The sequence below is a fragment of the Mus musculus genome, chromosome 8 (genome assembly GCF_000001635.26).
Source record: "Mus musculus strain C57BL/6J chromosome 8, GRCm38.p6 C57BL/6J".
Lineage (NCBI taxonomy): Eukaryota > Metazoa > Chordata > Mammalia > Rodentia > Muridae > Mus > Mus musculus.
The window spans coordinates 106,310,253-106,330,967 of NC_000074.6; the positions used below are offsets into that span (position 1 = coordinate 106,310,253).

Sequence of the window (20,715 nt, forward strand, 5' to 3'; positions counted from 1 at the left end):
ATACTTGGTAGGATGAGGTCTAAGAAATTGATGATCAATTTGCCTGGAAGAAACCTAAACTCTATGTAATCGGAGCTTTCATAGACTGAGAAGAGGGTTGTACATGAGAGATGGATGGTGAATAATTTGACTAAGTCAAATGCAGTCGATGCAAATCTAGGCCTTTGAATGCTTTAAATATAACCCACTGATATAAAAAGCATTGCGCTAAATTTTTTAAAGCTGAGATCTTTCCTAGGGTGAGAGACTCACTTTTTTGATAGAGACATGCTACCCATAAGGCAAGCAGAGAAGGCATAGAACAACAGGAGATCACATTCCCCTATAGGCAACTGCGAGTTTCATGCATTTTATAGTCTACAACAGCAGCCCATGTGCCTGCTACACATTACCTCATGAGCCATCTCAGAACCATAGTAGCAGCTTGGGAAGGCTATTTCAAAGGGCAGGTGGTTCCAGAGGGGTTTTCTTCTGTTTATTTTGAAAGTCAATCTGCTTCTGGCTCTCTCCACTTGTGTCTCAGATAAGACTGAACCATAGTCTTTAATTTATACAAAGATGGGTTTAAAACTGGATTCCCTTTTATTTGCTTGCTTGCTTGCTTGAGATAGGGATTTAATGTGTAGTGCAAGCTGGCCTTGAACTTTCATCTCCCCACCAGCCTCCTAAGCACTGAGACTGCTGATGTGTGCTGCCATGCCTAGCTTCTTTGTCTTTTGAGGGCTGGGTCCAGAGCAGAGAACCAGCCCAATGTTGGGTCTAGAATGAGTTTGCTGATTGCACCTTTCTTGTGTAGAGAGAAGAATGGTGGGAGTGCAGAATGTTGAAGATGAGGTCAAAGGCAGGATGAAGTAGAGGTACCTGAACATCATGGAGAGGGGGTAGCATGTGCGCAAGTCTGAGACCTCTGGGGCCTCTGTATAGGTGAGAGAAACAAAGAACTGGTATGTGGTTGGGGGGATAAAAAAAAGTATGTGTCTGGGTCACTTTGTTCTGCCTAACCTCCCTAACTCCTCTGGGGGTAGTTTAGGATAGAATGGGTCAGGTAGGTGTTGGACGAAACTAATCAGATCTTTTATGGCTACCAATGAGATAAGGGGTGACTCAAGGTTGACATCTCTTGAATTAGTGTCCTGATGCAGATACTAGTTGAAGCTTTGGGATACAGATAGAGACAGGGATCAGACTGAAAATTTGGGTTGGGCCTCAGGCCTTGTTTTGTGGGGAATCATCCAGTTCAGGAAACTGAGAAATGTCTGAGTAGCTAGGTTAACAGGTAACTCCTTGTCTCCCAGATGTGGGGGTACTGTCCCTCTTAAGCATAAGTAGAGGGGAGGGACGTGATGGTACCACATCTCAATATCTTTTCTTATCTTTTAAAAATATATTTATTATTTATTTATTTTATGTATGTGAGTACACTGTTGCTGTCTTCAGACACACCAGAAGAGGGCATCAGATCCCATTACAGATGATTGTGAGCCACCATGTGGTTGCTGGGAATTGAACTCAGGACTTTTGGAAGAGCAGTCAGTGCTCTTAACCACTGAGCCATCTCTCCAGCCCCTTATCTTTCCACATCTACTGGTAGCTTTTCTCTAGTTACCTACAGTTTCCTTGAAACCACCATAATTTTGATGAGTGAGAAACTTTTAGGCCCTTCTCCATCCCTGACCCTAAGCCCAGTATCTTTATTTCATGTAATGAAGGCCGTGATAATGGCAATTGTAACGAAGCATGATTGTTAAAATGGGTGACAGTACTAATAAAGGCAGCAGAGAGTGGACAGAAAAGGAGACTGGAAGCAATAAAGCACCTATAGTTTTTGCAGAGGATCCAAGTTTGGTTCCCAACACCTATGTCAGGTTTCAAAACAACCTGTAACTCCAGTTCTAAGGGCTCTGACTCCCTCTTCTGGCCTTTGCAGGGAACTGCACTCATAGGCACATACCCACAAGACAAACACACAGGGGCATAATTAAAAGCAAAAATAAATCTAAAAGTAGCTAAGTATTGGAATATAGTTAGAAAACTATTTGACTCAGGTCAGTGTATATACCTGCTATTGCTATTATTATTGTTATGCTTGACATTGATGTTATTTCTGTAATTGTTCTTACTGCTGATATCATTACTACTGCTAGCATTTGTGTTACTCGGATATCTCACGCGCTGTTACATTATGATCTGAATATGAAATACTCCCCCACAGGCTTTATGTGTTGAATATCTGGTTCCAAACTGGTGGCACTGTCTTGGGAGGCTCTAGAACCTTTAGGAGGTAGGTGTTGGTTGGAGAAAATAGGTTCTGGTGGCCTGTCTCAGAAGGTGATACCCGGTCTTCAGTTCTGTGCTTGGGCCATGAAGTGGAGGACCCCGCCCCCCCAAACCTTATTCCTGCCACTGAGGAGTTCTACCTAAGCACATGGAGCCAACCAATTTAGGGAACCCTCTAAAGCCATGAGCCCAAATAAATAATTATTTCCTTCAATTATGCTGTGTTATTTTGGTCACAGCAATGCAAGGATAACACAGGCATCAAGGCCATTTCATCTGAACGTCATTTTAATCTCATAACCCAGCCCAGGAATAGGTGCCTACTGTCACTTTCCTCTCAAGATGGGGAAACTGGGCTCAGGAGGGACGTGCCTTAAGATATACTGAGCCTGCTGCTGAGTCTGTATGCTTGTCCACTTGGCCTACCTGGAAAGGCCTCACGACTACCTAACAGTCCCTCCACTACCCATGCACAGCGGGGATGGAAGGTCTACCTAATGCATGGCCGATAAGGACCAGGTGAGTTAAGTGGCTTCCAGAAGGGCCTGCCTCCTCTGAGCTAAGCTGCTCTCCAGCCAGCTGATCAGAACTGTCCTTCCAAATCACAGTTTAACCATTCATTGTTCTGAGCATGGAGGCAGCTCGCCCCTAGTACACCCTGACTTGGTGCTGCCACAGTGATTAATAAGGATTTTCTGTGTTCATGTGAAACCTCTCAGTCAAGACCTCAAAGTGCTTTGCAGGCATTAATTAAGCTTTGTGGTGGTGACTCAGTTAGGTGGTAGCCCGAGGCTTACTCTATAAGTCTTCGGCGGGTGCAAAAAGAGAGCAAATCACTCCCCCAGCAAACCATGGCTTTCTGACCTGTCAGATCCAGTTGGCATTTCCATTCCTGGCCATGATCATTTGCAGAGTAGACTTACTTCCTGTCTTTCACTCGTACAGTAACCAGTTTTCAGAAGCCATTTCCTATCTGAGTTACAACTGTGCCAACACCTAACTGGTGCCCAGTGCTGGCCCAATTGCACTTTGGGGGCTGACATAGTGCCAGGCCTGTGCCCATTAGCATGTTTAGGCCAAATGCATCCATTCACAGGGGTCACTGGTGTCATCCCATCCCTGGAACACTATCTGCACCTGCCCCCATTCTTCCCTCATCCTTAGATCCGCCCTCTCTCATCTTCTGCTTACTTAATGTGGCTCTGAATTCTTAACTCAGAATAAAGCACTTAACCCTCTATCTCAGGATGTAGACAGTCCCAAAGGGGACAGAGGTTATGGTTCCAGGTGTGCTTTAGCATGATAGGACACATCCCACACACGTGGGATGAAGGCTGGAAAGGCAGAGGCAGTGGGGACTGACAGTGAGACTGGGAAGCAGAAATGAGCTTCCAACTGAGCTGTGGCAATGAAGCAGAGAGAAGGGATTTTAATTTAGAGAGGAGATCTGCAGGACTTGGTGATTATCTGGAGGTAATCCAATAGAGCTTTTTATTTTCTGACCACCAGGCAGATCCAATCTGCTCTAGGAAGCAGAGCCAGGTGATCTCTGTGAGTTCAAGAACAGCCTGTTCTAGATAGCAAGTTCCAGGACAGCCAGAGTTATATTACACGAGACCTTGTCTTAAAACAAACATCAAAACAAAAACAAAAAAACCTTGGCAGTGATACACGGTTATAATCTCAGCATTCAGGAGATGGAGGCAGGAGGATTAGAAATTCAAGGTCATTCTTGTTGAGAATCCAATTTGAGACCAGCCTGGGTTTTAAATACATGAGACCCTGTAAAAATTAAATAAACAAAGACAAGGTTTCCAGCCTCTGCAATGGTAAGATGAAAAGCTTCCCAACATCATTTAATCCCAGCGAAATTCTCAGCCCAAGGAGGAATTGATTTATGCTAGAAAGGAGGTTTATTTTAATTCTTCCAGAACCAGAATTGATCGCTCCCTTTCCCCAGAACCATGGAAGCCACATATGTTGGGCCAGGTGCTAACAGCCAGATTAGGGGATAGACCTCTGAAAGTCAGGAGCTGAAAAAGTGTGCAGGAGAAAAAGAAGACAAGAAAATGCATTAGCTGTTCAAAGAAACATAGGGCCCAGCTGTTCCAGGCACTGGCCAGGGGGAGAACCAGTAGAGAGGAAGCTCATCTCTTGCTCAGGAGTCCCTTAAGGTCTGCTAATGCTGAAGGTTTGAGAAGAAAGGAAGAGACTTGCTTCTCCTTGGCCACAGATCTGAGAGAACTGCTACTGTATCCTATACATGCACACACACACCCTCTTCTCTTTGACCTCCAGGGAGCGCTGGGCAAGCTTCTGACTTCCCAGGTGTCACTGGCATCTGGCTGTTCAGCAGTGGTTTCCCCATTGATGGGAAAGTTAAAGCAAAGGTCTTTAGTGATCCCTTTCAGCTTAAAAAGTCTCCTTGAAAAGAACTAACTTCAGCCAGGTGGTAGTGGTGTCCAGCTTTAATCCCTGCACTCAGGAGGCAGAAGCAGGCAGAGATAGATAGATAGATAGATAGATAGATAGATAGATAGATAGATAGATAGATAGATGAGTTAGTTAGTCCCAGGACAGTGAAGGCTATGCACAGAGAAACCCCCATTTCGGGGCTGTGGGGACTAACTTCTTCACCACTGTCCCTTGTGCATAACTCTACCCCACTGTCTAGGATTTTAGTTAGAATCATTGATAGAGAGCTTTACTGTGGTGTTTAAAGTTCTTAGCTCAGCAACGTTCACAACTCATGATCAGGTACTGCTCCTCAATTTATTGCTGATGAAACAGGCTTATCAAGGTAAAGTGGTTGGTTCAAGTTAGCACGAGGGCCAAGCCTTTGATTCAGGTTTTCTGTTCTCCTTCTCTCATCTTTTGTGGCATAAAAGAGATTTCAAAAATCATCTGTTCACCCCATCCTGTGACTGTTCCACAAGGCTGAAAACTTTACTGGGGCTTCTGTAGATACGGTTTGGCCTTTCCCCCTTGGGGCCTTATTCTTATACCTTAGATCTCTGCTTCTGACTTAGTCAAGGAACCTTGGACCAACTCATTGTTTACCTACTGGCAGGTGTTTTCTGAACGTGACATTCTTGTACCGCCCAGGTTCCCTGAGCATGGAAGAAGTAAAATGGAAGTGGTAAAAATGAAGCTACTCCTGGAGGTCTATCAGGCAGCTCTGGAGCCTGAAAGTGGCCAAAGTGTGCTGGAGGAATTGATGGGAAGATGTCAGGCTATGACAAGTCTCAGGGTTAGCTTTTCAGAGTGCTGATAGTATGACAGGGAAATGAAGAGGAGTGAACCGCAGGGTAGGACACTAGTAGGTATATGGGTGAGCCAGACCAGGTTAGAACTAGGTGGTGGTAACACGGAGAAGAAGTGTTTCCACTGTCAGAGAAGTAGAGGAACACAATCCAGAAGACAGAGGACCTGGGCTTGCCAGTCTCTCCCTTGTCCTCTGCTGTAGGGAAGTCAGTCAAACACATGCACTTCCAGCTTCTACCACAGCCTGTCAATGTGAAGGTGCTTGGGGGTGCTGAGTGGGTGGAGTTAACTAGCAGGAATCTCTGATGTTGATTGCGGGCCATATTTTCCTCAAGAAAAATAAATTTAAGACAGAACAAATGTAATAATATAATAGAGGCTTGGTAGATCCTCTTAACTGTTGCAGTAATGATCCTGTTTGATGTTTGCAAAGGCATAGCTCAGTTCAAAATAGAACCTTCCCATGGATCAGAACATTTGCCCAGCATCTAGCCAGGCTACACGGATGTCAGACATGAGTATAGCACCAGGGAAGTGAATATTGATTTGATAACCCTGTTTGATCTTTGACAACCCCATGGGCTATGTTATTATAAAGACTGGACAAAAAGAAAAAGTGGCATGCTGTCTGACCCAGGTCATGCTGACAACTATGCCTAGAAGTTTCCGAGAGTCTCCCCAGGGCAGCCTGAAGCCGATCCCTGTTTGGTCTAGTAACTCATCCCTACAACCTGGCCCCTATACCAGGAACTCATTGCCGGAAGTTGCCAGTGGCAACTGCTGAATGTTTGGAAGAGACATGCTTCAAAAAGCCGTGAAACAATGAAAAGCTCTTAACAATTGATTTAAAATCAATATGATGAGAGACAGAAGCGCTCAGAATAGAAATATCCCCAAGAGGCCGAGGGACACCGCTACTTCCTCATTGCCATTTCCGTCAGCGTGCTTGCTCTCCATCCTGACCATGTGCACACGTTTAAATCATCCATACGGACTCAACGTCAACCAAGGCTGCTGGAGTTCATTAATAACAGAAACAGCAGTAATAACCTTGTTGAGAGGTTGCTTATCTCTGTCAAATACTTCAAATGTTTTTATTTTGTCCTGCCATCAGCCCACATGTTGACACAACTATTCCCACTTTACAGATGAGGAGGCTGAGGAATTTTTGGTTCACTCAGCAACCACACTTCAAAACCAAGATTGGATGGGGAATTGAAAATGACTGGGGCTGGGGGTGTTGATACACTGTGGGAGCTGAGACATTAAATCAGAGAAAGGAAAGAGAGGTGTGGGCAGGACAGAATGGAGAAGGAGGGCTTAGAAAGTGGGAGCGGGTATAAAGTGGGTTCATTTGAGGATCCCTGTTTTCCCCAGGCTCAAGGCCCAAAAATACAATGGAAAGACAAAGCTTTCAAGGAGGGAACTCAAGGCCCCAGAGGGAATCACTTCCAGTCCCTCTGCCAGGTTCCCAGTTTCCCCTGTGCTGGTGTCCGCCTCACCACATGCCATTTCTTTGTTTGCTTTGGAGCATCTGAGTAGCCTGTGTCTCATCCCAAGAGCAAGAAAATAAACATCACTGTGGAGACAAACTCACTTGACTCCGCTTAAAGCAGTTAACGGCCCAAGATTTTCCAGCTTGAAGGCCCTTTTGCTTCTTTGAGCATTCATTGCCCAGGAAGATTTGGCCATGGGAAAAAAAAAAAGCACTAGGAGGCAGCAGGCAATAAACTGTGTGTGATCAGAAAGACTTGGGCTGGTGCTTGATGGGTCTGTCAGAGGCAACACTTCCAGTATAGCAACAGCATTGCAGGCCGCTTCAAGTAGCCACTGGCACTCTGGTTTGGGGATTGAATACATTTCCCTCTCCGGTCCCTGCAGCTCTGCAGGGAGCAGGTGCAATAGCAAGAGGGTCTGGCTAGCTAGCTCCAGAAAGGACTTGTTGCTTGAACTTTCAAAGGGGAGCAGGGATTATCCTTTAAAGGTCAGGAGGTAGCAAACACAGTCACAGAGAGCAAAGGGCTTTCCAAGAGGTCATGCTGGGAAGTGACATCTAACCCCTGCTTTTTGGTGCCTGATTGTGGAGGAAATAGAGTGAGCTTGATTGTTTTTACAAAAGGAAGTCTCCACGTTATAAAAGCTTCTTCTACCTGTGCCTGGATCTGCACTGGGAGCTAAAAGGGTCACAACTGGTCTCTGGCCTGGAGACAGATAACCATGACACATCAGTGTTATCCAGAGCCCAGAAAAGGTTATATGACCTATCAGTTTCTAGAGTCTGAGAACAACTACAGTAACATCAAAAAGTCCCAGCAGAGGGCAGGGGTTTCTTGTAGCTTAGTGGCAGAGATCAAGACCCTGTGCTCAATCTTTACCATTGGGGGAAAAAAAATCTGAGTGGACAGTGTTAACTAACTATGGTCAAAGCAGGCCAGGCTGGCTATGACAGGAGGAGTCTCAGTGACATTATCCGACTTGGCTATCATACGGGGTTAACAGCTCTGGTGGTTATGCTCTGTGTAAAAGGCAGGGTACACTTGCTCCGGGTCTAAATAACTGCAGGGCTATGGATCTAAAGTCGACCCTAGCCTACCAGATACACAGAGGTGGAAGTAGAAACCCTGGAGTTTGACTGTTGGTGACTGGGCCTGTCGGCTTTCTTGCTGGGCTCAGTGGGATCCACTTCCATCTTGCCTCTTGTTAGATACTATATGATCAGTACTTCCAGACAAGGAACTAGCCAGGGCTTCAGGAGGCTGCTTAGTTTTCTTTCCTTTAGCAATGTTTCCATAAGCCTCCATCATGACTTAGAAACCTCAGTGCTGGGCTGCATTTCCAGAGAAGGATCTGGGGAGACTCAAGAGCACTAGGCCTCCAAGATTGCTGCACTGATCCAGAAACACGGCAGTTTCTGATCTTACTAAGGGTGTGGGTACAAGCAATGGGTATACAGACTTGTCTTATGGACCTGGGGGAGTAGCACCATCAGGTGTAGCCCAGCTAGGAAGAAATGGGGCAGTGTGATACAGGACTGATGCTGGCCAGTCTTAGCCATCCTTGCTAACAGTGAGTGTCTGTGAGACCCCTATTCTTTTCTTCTTCTGGGACCAAGTGGGTTTTGTCTTAGGAGAGAGAAGTCAATTTAGATATCTAACAAGGAAGGGAACTTAAAGTGGGGCTGGACATCTAGCCACAAGTGTAGAGGAGGCAGCATGCCCAAGGTCAGCTTTGATCTGACAGCTGCAGAAGCTGTCCGTCCTTTCCCACTCTCTGCTACCAATATTCACTCTCTGCTGCGGTTTGAACACCTCCACCAACACTCATTTGAAATGTAACCCCCAGTGTGAAGGGTGGAAACTTGATCTAAATGAGACAAACCTTTGGGAGACAATTAAGATTAAATGAGGCCATAAGGGTGGGGCCCTAATCCAACAGACTATGGCTTTCTAAGAAGAGAAACAGCCTAAACTAGAATTGTCCATCCTGCCGTATGATAGCTTATGCTGCCCTGGGACTCTGCAGAGAGTGCCCCAAGCAAGGACTTCACCAGATGTGACCAGCTGATCTTGAACCTCACCATCTTCAGAACCAGAAGCCAAATGACCCTTTAGCTTTCATAAATTACTGGTATTCAGTACCAGAGAACTCTGGTATATAGTACCATTCATTGAAGGCATTAAGACCCCACCCCCATGCTAATCGTAATTTCTCTTCATCTCTAATAATTCGTAGGAACATTTTTCAGGGGTAATACATAAATTCCCATAAAAGCTAGTGTGGTTCCTCTCTGTGAATATTTGGTGCAGATGGTTTTCTCTGCTTCCTACTCACGCTTTTTATTGATGGCAGTGCTGGGGCAGTGCACGGGTTGTGATTCTGTGGTGAGAATCAATTTCATAGGTGTCAAGAAATTAAGAGGAGGATTAATTCAGACACCAAAACTGAGCATGGCAGCTATTTTATTCCTGAATGGGCTTCCCCCATCTCGCTCCTCAGCCTTCATTCTGAGTTCCGGACTTTGAATTTGGGCATGTGCCTATGAGGAAGCCCTAAGCTAACCTTCAGTTTTGTTCCCCCACCCCGTTCTTATATTACTGTAAAAACAATGCAGAAGAGAGTTTGGAAATATGTCCTACAGAACCCACATCCTTCTCATAGTGCAAACTGTTTGGCCTTCCCCTTCAGTTTGCTTCATGTGTGTAATGGCTATACCAGGACACTCTTTATGGTCTATTTACTCAATTAATGTTAGCTGTGTCTCCACTCGGCCTTTGAGTCTTGGAAAGCATCATTTCCAGTGACTGCAGAATGCCGTGTCGAGTGGATAGACATGCATTATTTAATCATTTGCCTTCTGTGCACATTATTGTTGGAAGCCAGGCCATCTGACCCGATTTTGGCTCATAATGCACATTTGCCAATCCCAATCCAGGGAGGGAGCATTTATTCATAGAACATTCACTAACTGTCAGCCAAAAGCAAAGCACTGCACCAGTGAGAAGATGGGTTTGAGGGAGTAAGTAAGAAATGTGTCCGTAGTACTCCGTCCCTTGAATGGCTGCCCTGTGGCAAGGAGGCAGGCCCCAGGTCTCACCTAATGCAGGGATGGACAGGCCTGCTGATTCCCAGGGAAGTTATTGCAGACCTGTTTTTTGTTTTTTAATGAAAATAGGCTCTTGGGTAATTGGGGCTTATCTTTTAGACATTAGACATTTATTTGTTACTGATGATAAAGCAATAAAGTTTGAGAGTAATTTAATTAAAATTAATAAGCAGATTCTTGGGATTTTTCCTACAGCTACATTGATCATAATCAAAATCAGTGTCTTTTGGATGCTTCCTGAGAGGGGAGGGACTTGGAGCTGCCCTGGCGGGGCTTTGTATAAAACCTGGACCTTTCTCCACACAGATTCTCAATCATCACATACAGAGAGAGGCTAGGGTGGGGAGACCAGAAACCACTGCTTGATGTAAGAATAATACCCACTGTTTACTGAGCTCCTGCAGCAAGACAGCCACGGTAGCGGGCACTTTACTGAGAAATCTGACTTTTGTGTTGAGTCTTTTATGGTTGGTACTGTTTTCTCCATGTTTAAGGAGGAGGCTGTGAATTAGAAAAGTCAAGCTACTTGCTAGAGGTTTCTTAGCAACATCTCTTCCCTGAAACCAGATAGCTGTATAGGATTTCATGAAACCATTTTCCCATAAAGTGGTCTCATGAACGTTTTGTCTTTCAAAATAAAATGCTTAACTGGATAATAATCCAGACCTAGGAAAGAGAAATTATATATGATAATTTTAGAAAGCTCTCAAAATAATTTGCGTTCCAATAAGAGTATGTACTTTGCGCTGAAATTCATAAGACTATATGTTTAGCATTAGTAAAGTTTATTTTTGCCTTTTCAAGAGGGACTGGACCTTTTAGTTATAAAAGCCTTTGAATTAACATGCCGCATCAGTTGGACTAAATCCTCTCTCATTTTACCGGTAGATGAAAAAACCCTTAGAGTATTTACAGACTTAGTGTTCTGCCCTGGAAAGTCAGGAGGCCAGACCAGAAACCACAGGCCATGGAATCTCAGCGGTGAGGCAGTCGATCTTTTGAACTGTCAGCTGGATGAGTATGGTCGGCAGAGTCTCTCCCAGGACTGGGGGCAGCATTTAAAATTTAGCTCTGCTGCTTTTCTTGATTACTTCAATAACCTAGTTCATATAATCATGCGAGTTAGAGAGAGAGAGCCATAGGTTTCATTTTTGGATGGCACAGAGTGGGCGATGATTTATTCTGATTCATTCGTGGGAACTTTCTTTTCCATCTGACTGGGAATGCCTAAATGTTCTCATCACCACCCACGGGGGCATCCCTGTCTCACACGCAGTCCTTCCCCTTTCCTCACCATCAGGTTCTCAAGGAGGCCTGTCTGCAGGCATGTCCAACCCTGACCACCTGCCGGTATTGTTCAGTCTACGGGCTGATGTGTAATACACCTGTCAAGTTCTGTGATGAGGTTGGGGCTGTAATGAAATCAGGATTCTTTAGTATAGAGAGAGACGCTACATCCCTGTACAAGGATAGGTGAGGTCATCTGGAGCATAGACATGTCTTACCTTAGACGGGTGATACTTGAGCTACTACTGTGCAGGGTGCAGGGTGCAGGGTGCCAAAGCTATGCTGGGAGGCCTAAGAACAAAGTTGGGGAAATGAAGCATTCAGGGCAAAGGAAACAGCATTCCAAACAGAGAGTGACCTCAGAGGGCCTGCTCCTGCCTAGACTGTTAGGAATATTAGCCTGCCCAGACTTCTATCTGATACCCTGTTTGTTACATTTTACCAAATCTTCCATGAATATACTCCCTTAAATATTGAAAATTATAACCTTATGCTATGAGAGTAAGTTTTCTTCCATTTTTGTATATTCTTTTTAGTTAATTTTTAAAGTCAGAGAATGTTGTGTGATCATTAAGGAACACTGAAAGAAAATGTGGGAAGATATAAATATCTCAATTCTAATCTTCCAAACACACCAGATGTTAATTTTGGTATATTTTCTTTCAGGGGCTCTTTAGTGGTTTAGGGTTTTTAAATGCAGTTATAATTACACTCTATGTAAAAATGTGCACTAAATTTAACCTTCAGATTACAAGCATCAATCTCTTGAAACATGGCAAACATCATTCCTACCACATCAAACTCTGTACCACCTTTTAATTCACTCTTAATTATACCACTGCTTTCTATTTTCATGTATGTTTTGGCTACTTGATGTCAGACTCTCAGAGTAGTATGTAAATTTATACCCACAACTGTCTGTTGGCCAGCTTCTTGTATTTCTTGTGACAGATTTTTGCCTCACATATTTTGATGTTAAGGTACTGAGTGTACAAATGTTCAGAACAGCAATGCCTTCACAATTGCTTCTATGAATATGAAATTACCCTTTTATCCTGCTTGACGTTGCGTATTGCCTTAAATTGTGCTTTGTCTGATCCAGCCACTCACGCTTTTCTTTTGTTTGCATTTACTTGCTATAGCTCTGCCTACCCCGCAGCCGTTTGACTTCAGGTGAGTCTCTTGTGTTAATTTAATATAGGGACCTTTGTCTTCCGCCGTGGAAGTGTCAAATACTTATACTGATTGTTGTAACCGCTCTGCATGGCTCCCTGACAGCGTGCTTTGTGTTTCCTGCATTTCCTTTCTTTCGTGACTTTTGAGCCATAGCTGGTGATTTCTTCTTTTCTTTTCAGCAGTGATGTGGAAGGGAGACATCTTGTTTTTCACTCCACTGATTCTGCCTTCTGTTGCCTCCAATGAGTGTTTTAATTTGTCTCTGTTCAGTTTCTAAGCAGCTCGACTTATTTCAGTCTGCCTTCTTATCTGGACAGAAAGGTCCTAAAGGCTTGATGCTGAGTTTTGTTTACCAACTCCAGGAAGGAGTTGTGTGTCTGGGGCAGGATAGAACAGGTCACTTCCAGTACCCTCATTGCTTCTTGAGAGATGTGGGACACCAAACCTTCTCCAGAGGGTCTATGCATCTTAACAGTGGGCACTGGCAAGGCAGAAAGTGTCCTTTAGCACCTTGTGTGTGGGAGCCCTTCCTGCGGGCTCTTCTGGCCCTGGAGTGGAAAAAGTAGCCCAAGTAGTTCTGACCTCAGCTGACAGAGATGAGCTCTGTCAGGAAGAGGGTCCCAGGCCAGAGGATCAGAGGGAGGTTATGTAGGGGACCTGATGGCTTTATCCTAGATAGGCAATGCAGGACATATCAGTGTCAGGTATGGCATTTCCTGGGCACATAAATTATTTTTTAAAGTCCTCTTAATGACTTGTAAATGGAATTTCAGTGAGAGATTTTCTGGTATTTCCATTTGTCTTTTGTCTTTGCAAGGTAGTACTCTCTGATGTACGTATATTAAAACTCTCTAGTGCAACTGCCAGCCTTAAGTGGTTTGTTTTAATTTCAACACTGGCACTGTTTAATTTATTCAAATGGTTGCTCTTTTGTATTCCCTATCACAGTGTTGATTGTGGGGAGGCCACTGCCGCACCTACAGACAAGGAGGGCTGAGGTCTACAAAAGCAAGCAGGCTAGCTGAGTTAGAACAACCTGCTTTGTGCCCTAGAAGGTCTTTAGAGGAAATACAAATGAGGCAGCTCTGACTTCTAGGGACCCTGAGCAGCAGGGCTTGGGACTGACCTGTCATTATTGATCTTGTTTGACTGGGCCAAGTTTTTCCCAAGAATGTTCTCAGAGACAGGCAACATGCCCAAGATCTGCTGGTGAGAAGAGAGGATAGCCCATGGGTAGTTGGTGCTGTAGTAGGCCAGTGTGACTTTCTGACAGGGATGACAAAGTCAAATAGCACCCCAGGAGAGTGGATGTGCTTCCACTAGACCCTACAAGTCAATGTCTCATAATACTGAGTGTCTCTGGAACCAGAATCTTGTCTAGGATCCGTTGGAATATTTTAGCCAAAATTAAGGGGTAATATCACCAGGGTCTAGACAAGCAGGAGTCAAGGAAGTTTGGGGGCTGGGACAAAGCCAGGTTTCATTATACTCCAGCCTACATGGTCAGGATGACCATTGTCAAGCCCTTAGAACACCAGATTAGGAAACTGAGGTCTAAAGAGATATCCGAAGTCACTCAATAAGTCCACCCAAATGTCTTACCCTATCTCAAAGTATTTCAATGTGCTGGTGTGAACTCACTAACGCAGGCTTTAATATCTAGACCCAACACGTGAGTATGTGTATATGCGTTCCCCACCCCCCCTGCCCCCGGCAGAATTAGCTGCCACTTTCTGCTTTCTGCTCATCTCTCATCTTGCCACAGTATAATTGTCTCTGTCTGCTGCTGCAGGACTGAGTACCTAAGAGCAGAACTGTTGGGCTGTGCTCCATACACAGTCATCCACACAGTGGATTTTGCTCTTAAAAAGTTGGTGAATTAAGCCAGGAGGTGGTGGTGCACGTCTTTAATCCCAGAGCTCAGTAGTCAGAGGCAGGCAGATCTCTGTAAATTTGAGGCAGCCTTGCCTACAGAGTGAGTTTTAGGACATCCAGGGCTACACTGAGAAACTGTCTTAAAAAAAAAAAAAGCACTCATGAATAGATTACCATGGTTTGTTCCTATTAAATATGTAGCCTCTTTAAATGGGAATGCTAATTGCTTTTATTTGATTATTATAAATTATAAGCATGTATCAAATTATCATACTGTACCTCATAAATATGTATATGTGTCAATTAAAATAATGATAATGCTTTTTAAAAATCAATTATTTGGAAATTATGTTCTTTTTTAAAAATTTATTTATTTGTATATGTATAGATGTTTTGCCTGTGTTTGTCTGTGCATGCCTGGTGTCCATAGAGGCCAGAAAATGGCATCAGATGCCCTGGAACTAGAGCTATGGATGGCTTTGAGCCACTGGGAATTGAATCTGGGTTCCCTGGAAGAGCAGCCAGAGCTCTTAACTGTTGAACCATCTCTCCAGCCACTAAAATTATGTACTTTGTAGGCTTCCAAACTAGAAAACTATGGTTGCTCAGATTCCTTTGTTTTGTGCTGCCCCTTGCGACAAATGCTTTAATTGTAGGGCAAAGAGTCTTCAGGGTACACAGGTTTTCCCCAGAACTCAGGATTTAGAGGCAGGTAGACATCTTTGAGTTCTATGCTGGCTTGTTCTATATAGCAAGTTCTAGCCAGGGCTATACAATGAGGCACATGTCTCAAAAAAATAAAAAAGAATTGACTAACTCACATAAAGCTAGAGACTGTCTCATTTATTTCTATTTCTTCTGTTTCTGGCATTAGAAGAGAAACACAATAGGAACCAGGTATGTGAGTAAACTGAACATTTGCTGAGAGCATCTACTGTGTGCCAGTCTGTATGCTCAAGGCTGATCATAGGAACCTCTAAGACTCAGCATATCAGAGCCTTGGTTTCAGAACGAAGAGGAAAAAGGCTGCTGCTGTTGCAGCCATGAAGTCACTATAAACCCAACCTTCCAATGCCCAGCCATTGCAAATGCCATGCCTTTGCTATTCAGATGATTTCTCAGTCTGATTTTCTTCATCAGAAGTTGTCATTCAACCTCGTGGTGGTCAGCGTATCTTGGTAGACATCGTTGCTGGAGTCAATGCCCTGACAGACCCATACATAACGTTCTATCATTCAGTGTTTGTCATTTCTCATGAGTGAAACATTTGTAAATGCTAGTGGTCCTGTCAATGGACAACTTGGCAAAATCTTTGTGGCCTCGCCCATCCTGTATTTAGCCTTTTAGTAATGTAGAGGGTGTCTGGAAGCCTAGCATGACTTATCAAAGAAAATACAGTGAGACACCATGATCTCTTTCAGTGTCTATCATCTTGTACATCAAACTCCTCTTCGACTCAGGGGTTCCCTCATGGCTGCAGAAGCTGCTCCCCCACTCCACTTCATGTATCCTCCACAGATCTGCATGTCATGTTCCTATCCCTTCCCTTCCCTTCCCTTCCCTTCCCTTCCCTTCCCTTCCCTTCCCTTCCCTTCCCTTCCCTCTCCTTTCCTGCCTTTATTTTTCATTGCCATTAGAAGCACAGTCAGCAAGAGAGAAATCTGGTGCAGATTGTGACTGCAACCATGTCTTATTTTTCTTCTAGCCAGCCAAAAGAGGATAAGATTTGGTTTTCAACCCTGTTGCCTACAGAAAAATGAGCAGAATAAATTTGAGATGGCAAGTCCTGAAAAATCTCCTTTTGTGAAACAAGCTCTCTGCACAGAAGGGGTTTGCTGATGATGGGCACTCACTCAGAAAGGGCTCTGGGATTTGCAGTGACCTTGCCTTAGGTCCTCACAGCAACCACTCCGGGAGGTAATCATTTGGAGATGTCACTGGGGAATCATGAAGCGAATGACAAAACTGCCTGTCTTCTTGAGCGGAAGCAAAGGCCTCAGTCCAGGACACAGACCTTCTGCCTTCTGCCTCACAGAGAAGGCCTCTCCTAAGCTTTATGTTTGAGGTTGGGTACCACAGCTGTTCGAGGCATCTGTGCTTTTTGGCAGCCTCTGCTGCCTGCCACATGACACAGCCAGTAGCCCTTGCAGCAGACCACCTATCCTGCCTGGAGCTTTTGTGAAGACCAAATGAGGTAGCATAAACTGCATTTGGTAGAATATGCCTGGAATCCTAGCATTTGGGAAGTGGGATGAAGAGTTCAGAGCCAGCCTTGGATATGTACCTGAGACCCTGTCTCAAAAGAAGAAAAAGAGAGATGGGGAAAAAAGGAAAGAAAGAGGCCATGTGAATTCTTTGGCAATTGAAGAACGCTGGAAGGAATGTTGGATGTATCTGCTTATACCTTGCACAAGTTCTGGCCTTGGATTCCTGCACTCAAAACTGCCACAGAATGATTACATCCAGTGGGATGCTCCAAGCCAGTGGTTATGTTCCTTTGCCTAGTGATATGTTTGGTTCTTCCCTAGCTACTTTTCTTGTTGCTGTGACAAAGTACCCAACAAGAAACAACTTAAGAAAGGGGTCTGCAAGATGGTTCACTGAGTAAAGACTCCTGAAAATGTAATTGTAGTCTGCAGGCACCACAAAGCAGAGGAAGATCAACTCTCAAAAGCTGTCCTTTGATTTCCATTTGCCAGCTATAGCTTGGAAGGACAGACGGATGGACGGACATGCACACACACACACACACACACACACACACACACACACACACACCCCACATTTTAAAATGTACTTAAAAGTAGGTTTTATATATTAAAACAATTAGGGAAGGGCCTATTTTGGCTTGAAGCTGAATGTACAGCCTATCATGTAGGAAGCCATGGCTGCAGGAGCTTACAGTAGTTGGGCACATGCATCTATTAGGAGTTAAGAAGCAGAGAGAAAGGAATATAATGTTCAGCTCGTTTTCCCTTTCTATCAAGTTCAGGATCCTGGCCCACGGATGGTGTGTCCTGTAGTTAAGAGGGTATTTCCCCTTCTTTTAAACTAATCTAGTTAAACAGTCCCTCACAGGTATATCCAAGGCTTGCCTCCTAGGAATTTCTAGTTTCTGTCATGTTCACAATATTAATCACAATGGTTCTCTAACACTCATCATACAGATGTTCCAAGTTTCTCAAACATTTATTTCCTATAGAATCTCCTCTCCAGTGACCCTGGAGCCCATGGTTGGCATTCCTATTATTGTCTATTTGATCACAGCTTTTCTGTCCCCAACCCAGCCTTTCCTATGACACTAATCCATGATAACCAAACAAAAGACCTCTCTACAAACTAACCACAAAGAATTTCTCCCTCCCTCAAACAGTTTTTGGTTCCTCTGACATTGAACTAGAGAGGCCGTGATCACTGGTTAAGAGCACGTTTTGGGGCTGGAGAGATAGCTCAGCGGTTAGGAGCACTGACTGCTCTTCCAAAGGTCATGAGTTCAATTCCCAGCAACCACATGGTGGCTCACAGCCATCTGTAATGGGATCCAATGCACTCTTCTGGTGTATCTGAAGAGAGGGACAGTGTATTCACATAAAATAAATTAAAAATATCTTTAAAAAAAAAAGAGCAAGTTTTGCAGTGTGATGGTCTGGGTGGGGTCCTGGTTATGTCTCTTACTGACTGCATGACCTTGGGCAAGTTACTTAAAAATCCATGAACATTGCTTTCCTTAGCTTAAAATACAGATATAATGGCTGTTTTGCACACAATGCCTGAGCCACTGTAAATCTCGATAAAGGAGGGATAGTATTATCCTAAAGTATTTTTTTTATATGTTGCCATAATTGCCATGGTAGCGCAGGGAAACTTTGTTTTATTGTACTAGATGAGAAAAATGAGGTAGAAAGGTTAAAACTCAGGTTGGGGTGAAAACAATGGCTAGTCAGTCTAGCTTACTAGGCAAGTACCAGGCCAATGTGAGAAGCTATATTAAAAACCAAGATGGACAGCATCTGATAGCTAAGGTGGTCCTTTGACCTCTGCACACATTCTCTCTCTCTTACCTCTCTCTCTCTCTCTCTCTCTTACACACACACACACACACACACACACACACACACACACAGAGTTAAAATACATTTGCAATTTGCATGAGGCCACATATTTGGTGATAAAAATTAGATTTAAGATGAAGTCTGTAATGGAATCCACATCTTTTTTACTGCTATAGCCAACCTGCATTAATGTAGCCTTGTGGTTACTTCAGTTTTTGTTCCTTAGTCTACTTTGTATGTGGGCCCTTCTCCTTCTCATTCAGAAAACATGCCTTTTAAGACTTGGCTGTCTGCTAAATTTAGCATCAGCATCATTTGGTCCCTGTAAGTCAGAGACTCCCAACAGAACCACAGAACAGCTTGTCCCTGGGTTCTTCTACCTGAATCAACCAATCACATGCTAACCTATGAACTCTGACATCCACATACTTTCTGTGAGACCAGTCTGAAAACTTCCTCTATAGTCCAACGTTCTTAACATAATTTTCAGATATATTCATTCCTTTCCTCCCTCCCTTCCCCCCTTCCCTAATACACCCCCATGTCTGTCTTCCTCCCTCCCTCCCTTCCTTCCTCTCTCTCTCTCTTTCTTTCCCCTCCCTTCCTCCATCCCCCCTCTCTCTTTCTTTGTTTCTTTCTGTTTTTTTTTTCTTTTTTAGATAGTTTCACACGGCAGCTCACAGTAGATGTAGCACTGTAGATGAACTCATAGCCATCTTCAAGTATCAAGTTCTGTGTTTTACAGGTGTGGGCCACCACAACAGGATCACTTGTCATTTATTTGATCCAGGTGAATTTTCAGAAGACAAAATGGTCAAGGACATTAACAAGTAGTGAATGGAGATGTATCTTGCTCCAGGGCGAAAGGACCTAGTTCTGGAGCTCTGGAATCAAGTGTTTTTGTTCGTTCGTTTGTTTGTTTGTTTGTTTGTTTGTTTTGTTTTCCCTGCCTGTTGCTTCTCCCTCATCATCTCAGAGAAAAACCTCATTGGACCAAAGAACATAAAATTGGGTAGTGTGTGTTCGAAGATACCAAGATCCTATGTTTTGGCACACATTCTCTGGTGAGCCTGTCTTCTCAGGCCTCTCAGAGACAGAATAAGGATGGGGAATAAAGCAATGCAATTGTTGCAAAGGCTCTGGAGATTCGGAGTAGAAGCTGCTCTAAGAACAACGAGTTTGCCATCAAGAACAGCAGAAGTCCCACTCAGCAATAGCTACCACTGTGGAGTGCCTCTGTGCACCTGGGGTTTCATTTATATTGTCTAATTTTCTCCTCAGCACAACTTCCAAGAGAGCTGCAACTATCTCCATTTTACAGAAGAGGAATCAAGACTCTTGCCAAGGCCAAGAGCAAAACAGAACAGCCTTGATCTTGGGTGTATTTGATTCCCGTCCAGGAATCACCCCCCCCCCCCCCGCCGGCACAAGGCTCTTATTCCCCAGAGGAACCCTCGAGACCAGGAGAGTTAGAGTCATCTGGTACAGGCATCCTAATCATCCTCTTCCTCAACTCATTAACGAAGTCAAGACACGCACGTAATGTGGTTAGCTAATCTGTTTATTTACTGTGTGCTTGAAAATTTTCCTCAGCATCATCAGCCACCAGAAAACAGGGCCAAACCTCAGCAACTCATGAGTTATACTTGCAAATGTCCTCAATCTTGTTCTAATGACCAATAAATCTTGTTTGATCTATCTGAAAAAAATCTCCTGCTTGCTTTTCTCCTGCTGTTCCTGGTTTTTAATATTCTATATGTCTTAGTATTTAGTTAATGTTAACTGTGGACCAGAACTTACTGTTCTAAGTAATTTAATTCATAATCAAGGAGGCAGGCTGTTAGTCTTTAATTTTATAAATGAGCATAGAGAAGTTTAAGGACACATAGCTGAAATGATAGTCAGGATTCAAAGTCAGCCCGATTGGTTATAGAAATTACTTTGCTAAATATTCATTTATAAGGAAAATTTCCCTCCCATAATTAGCATAGCACTAATCCAGTACAAATATAGCACAGTAATGAATGTAAATAATACATAATTATATTCACATGTATACACACAAATATATAGATACATATAAATTTTTACAGTGCTAAGCACTGAACCCAGACTGAGCTATATGCCAACACTCAAATATATAGTTATAATTTTAAAAACTTAGGGTGTTGGAGAGATGGC

The 20,715-nt window shown here is 43.8% G+C and overlaps 1 protein-coding gene and 1 long non-coding RNA gene across 3 annotated transcripts in view; one reads left to right on the forward strand and one right to left on the reverse strand.

The window, feature by feature from the left end:
* The window catches only part of Smpd3 (sphingomyelin phosphodiesterase 3, neutral), an 85,418-nt gene that overhangs the window by 57,705 nt on the left and 6,998 nt on the right, over positions 1-20,715 (reverse strand). The window lies entirely within an intron of this gene.
* 4930506A18Rik (RIKEN cDNA 4930506A18 gene) overlaps positions 1-20,715 on the forward strand; it is a 53,526-nt gene that overhangs the window by 28,024 nt on the left and 4,787 nt on the right. Inside the window, exon 2 of one of the 2 annotated variants that reach the window (NR_126090.1) lies at positions 12,574-12,604. The exons of the other annotated variant lie outside the window; for it this stretch is intronic. This is a non-coding gene — a long non-coding RNA (RIKEN cDNA 4930506A18 gene). The remainder of the gene's footprint in view (positions 1-12,573; positions 12,605-20,715) is intronic. 2 annotated transcript variants of the gene reach the window in all.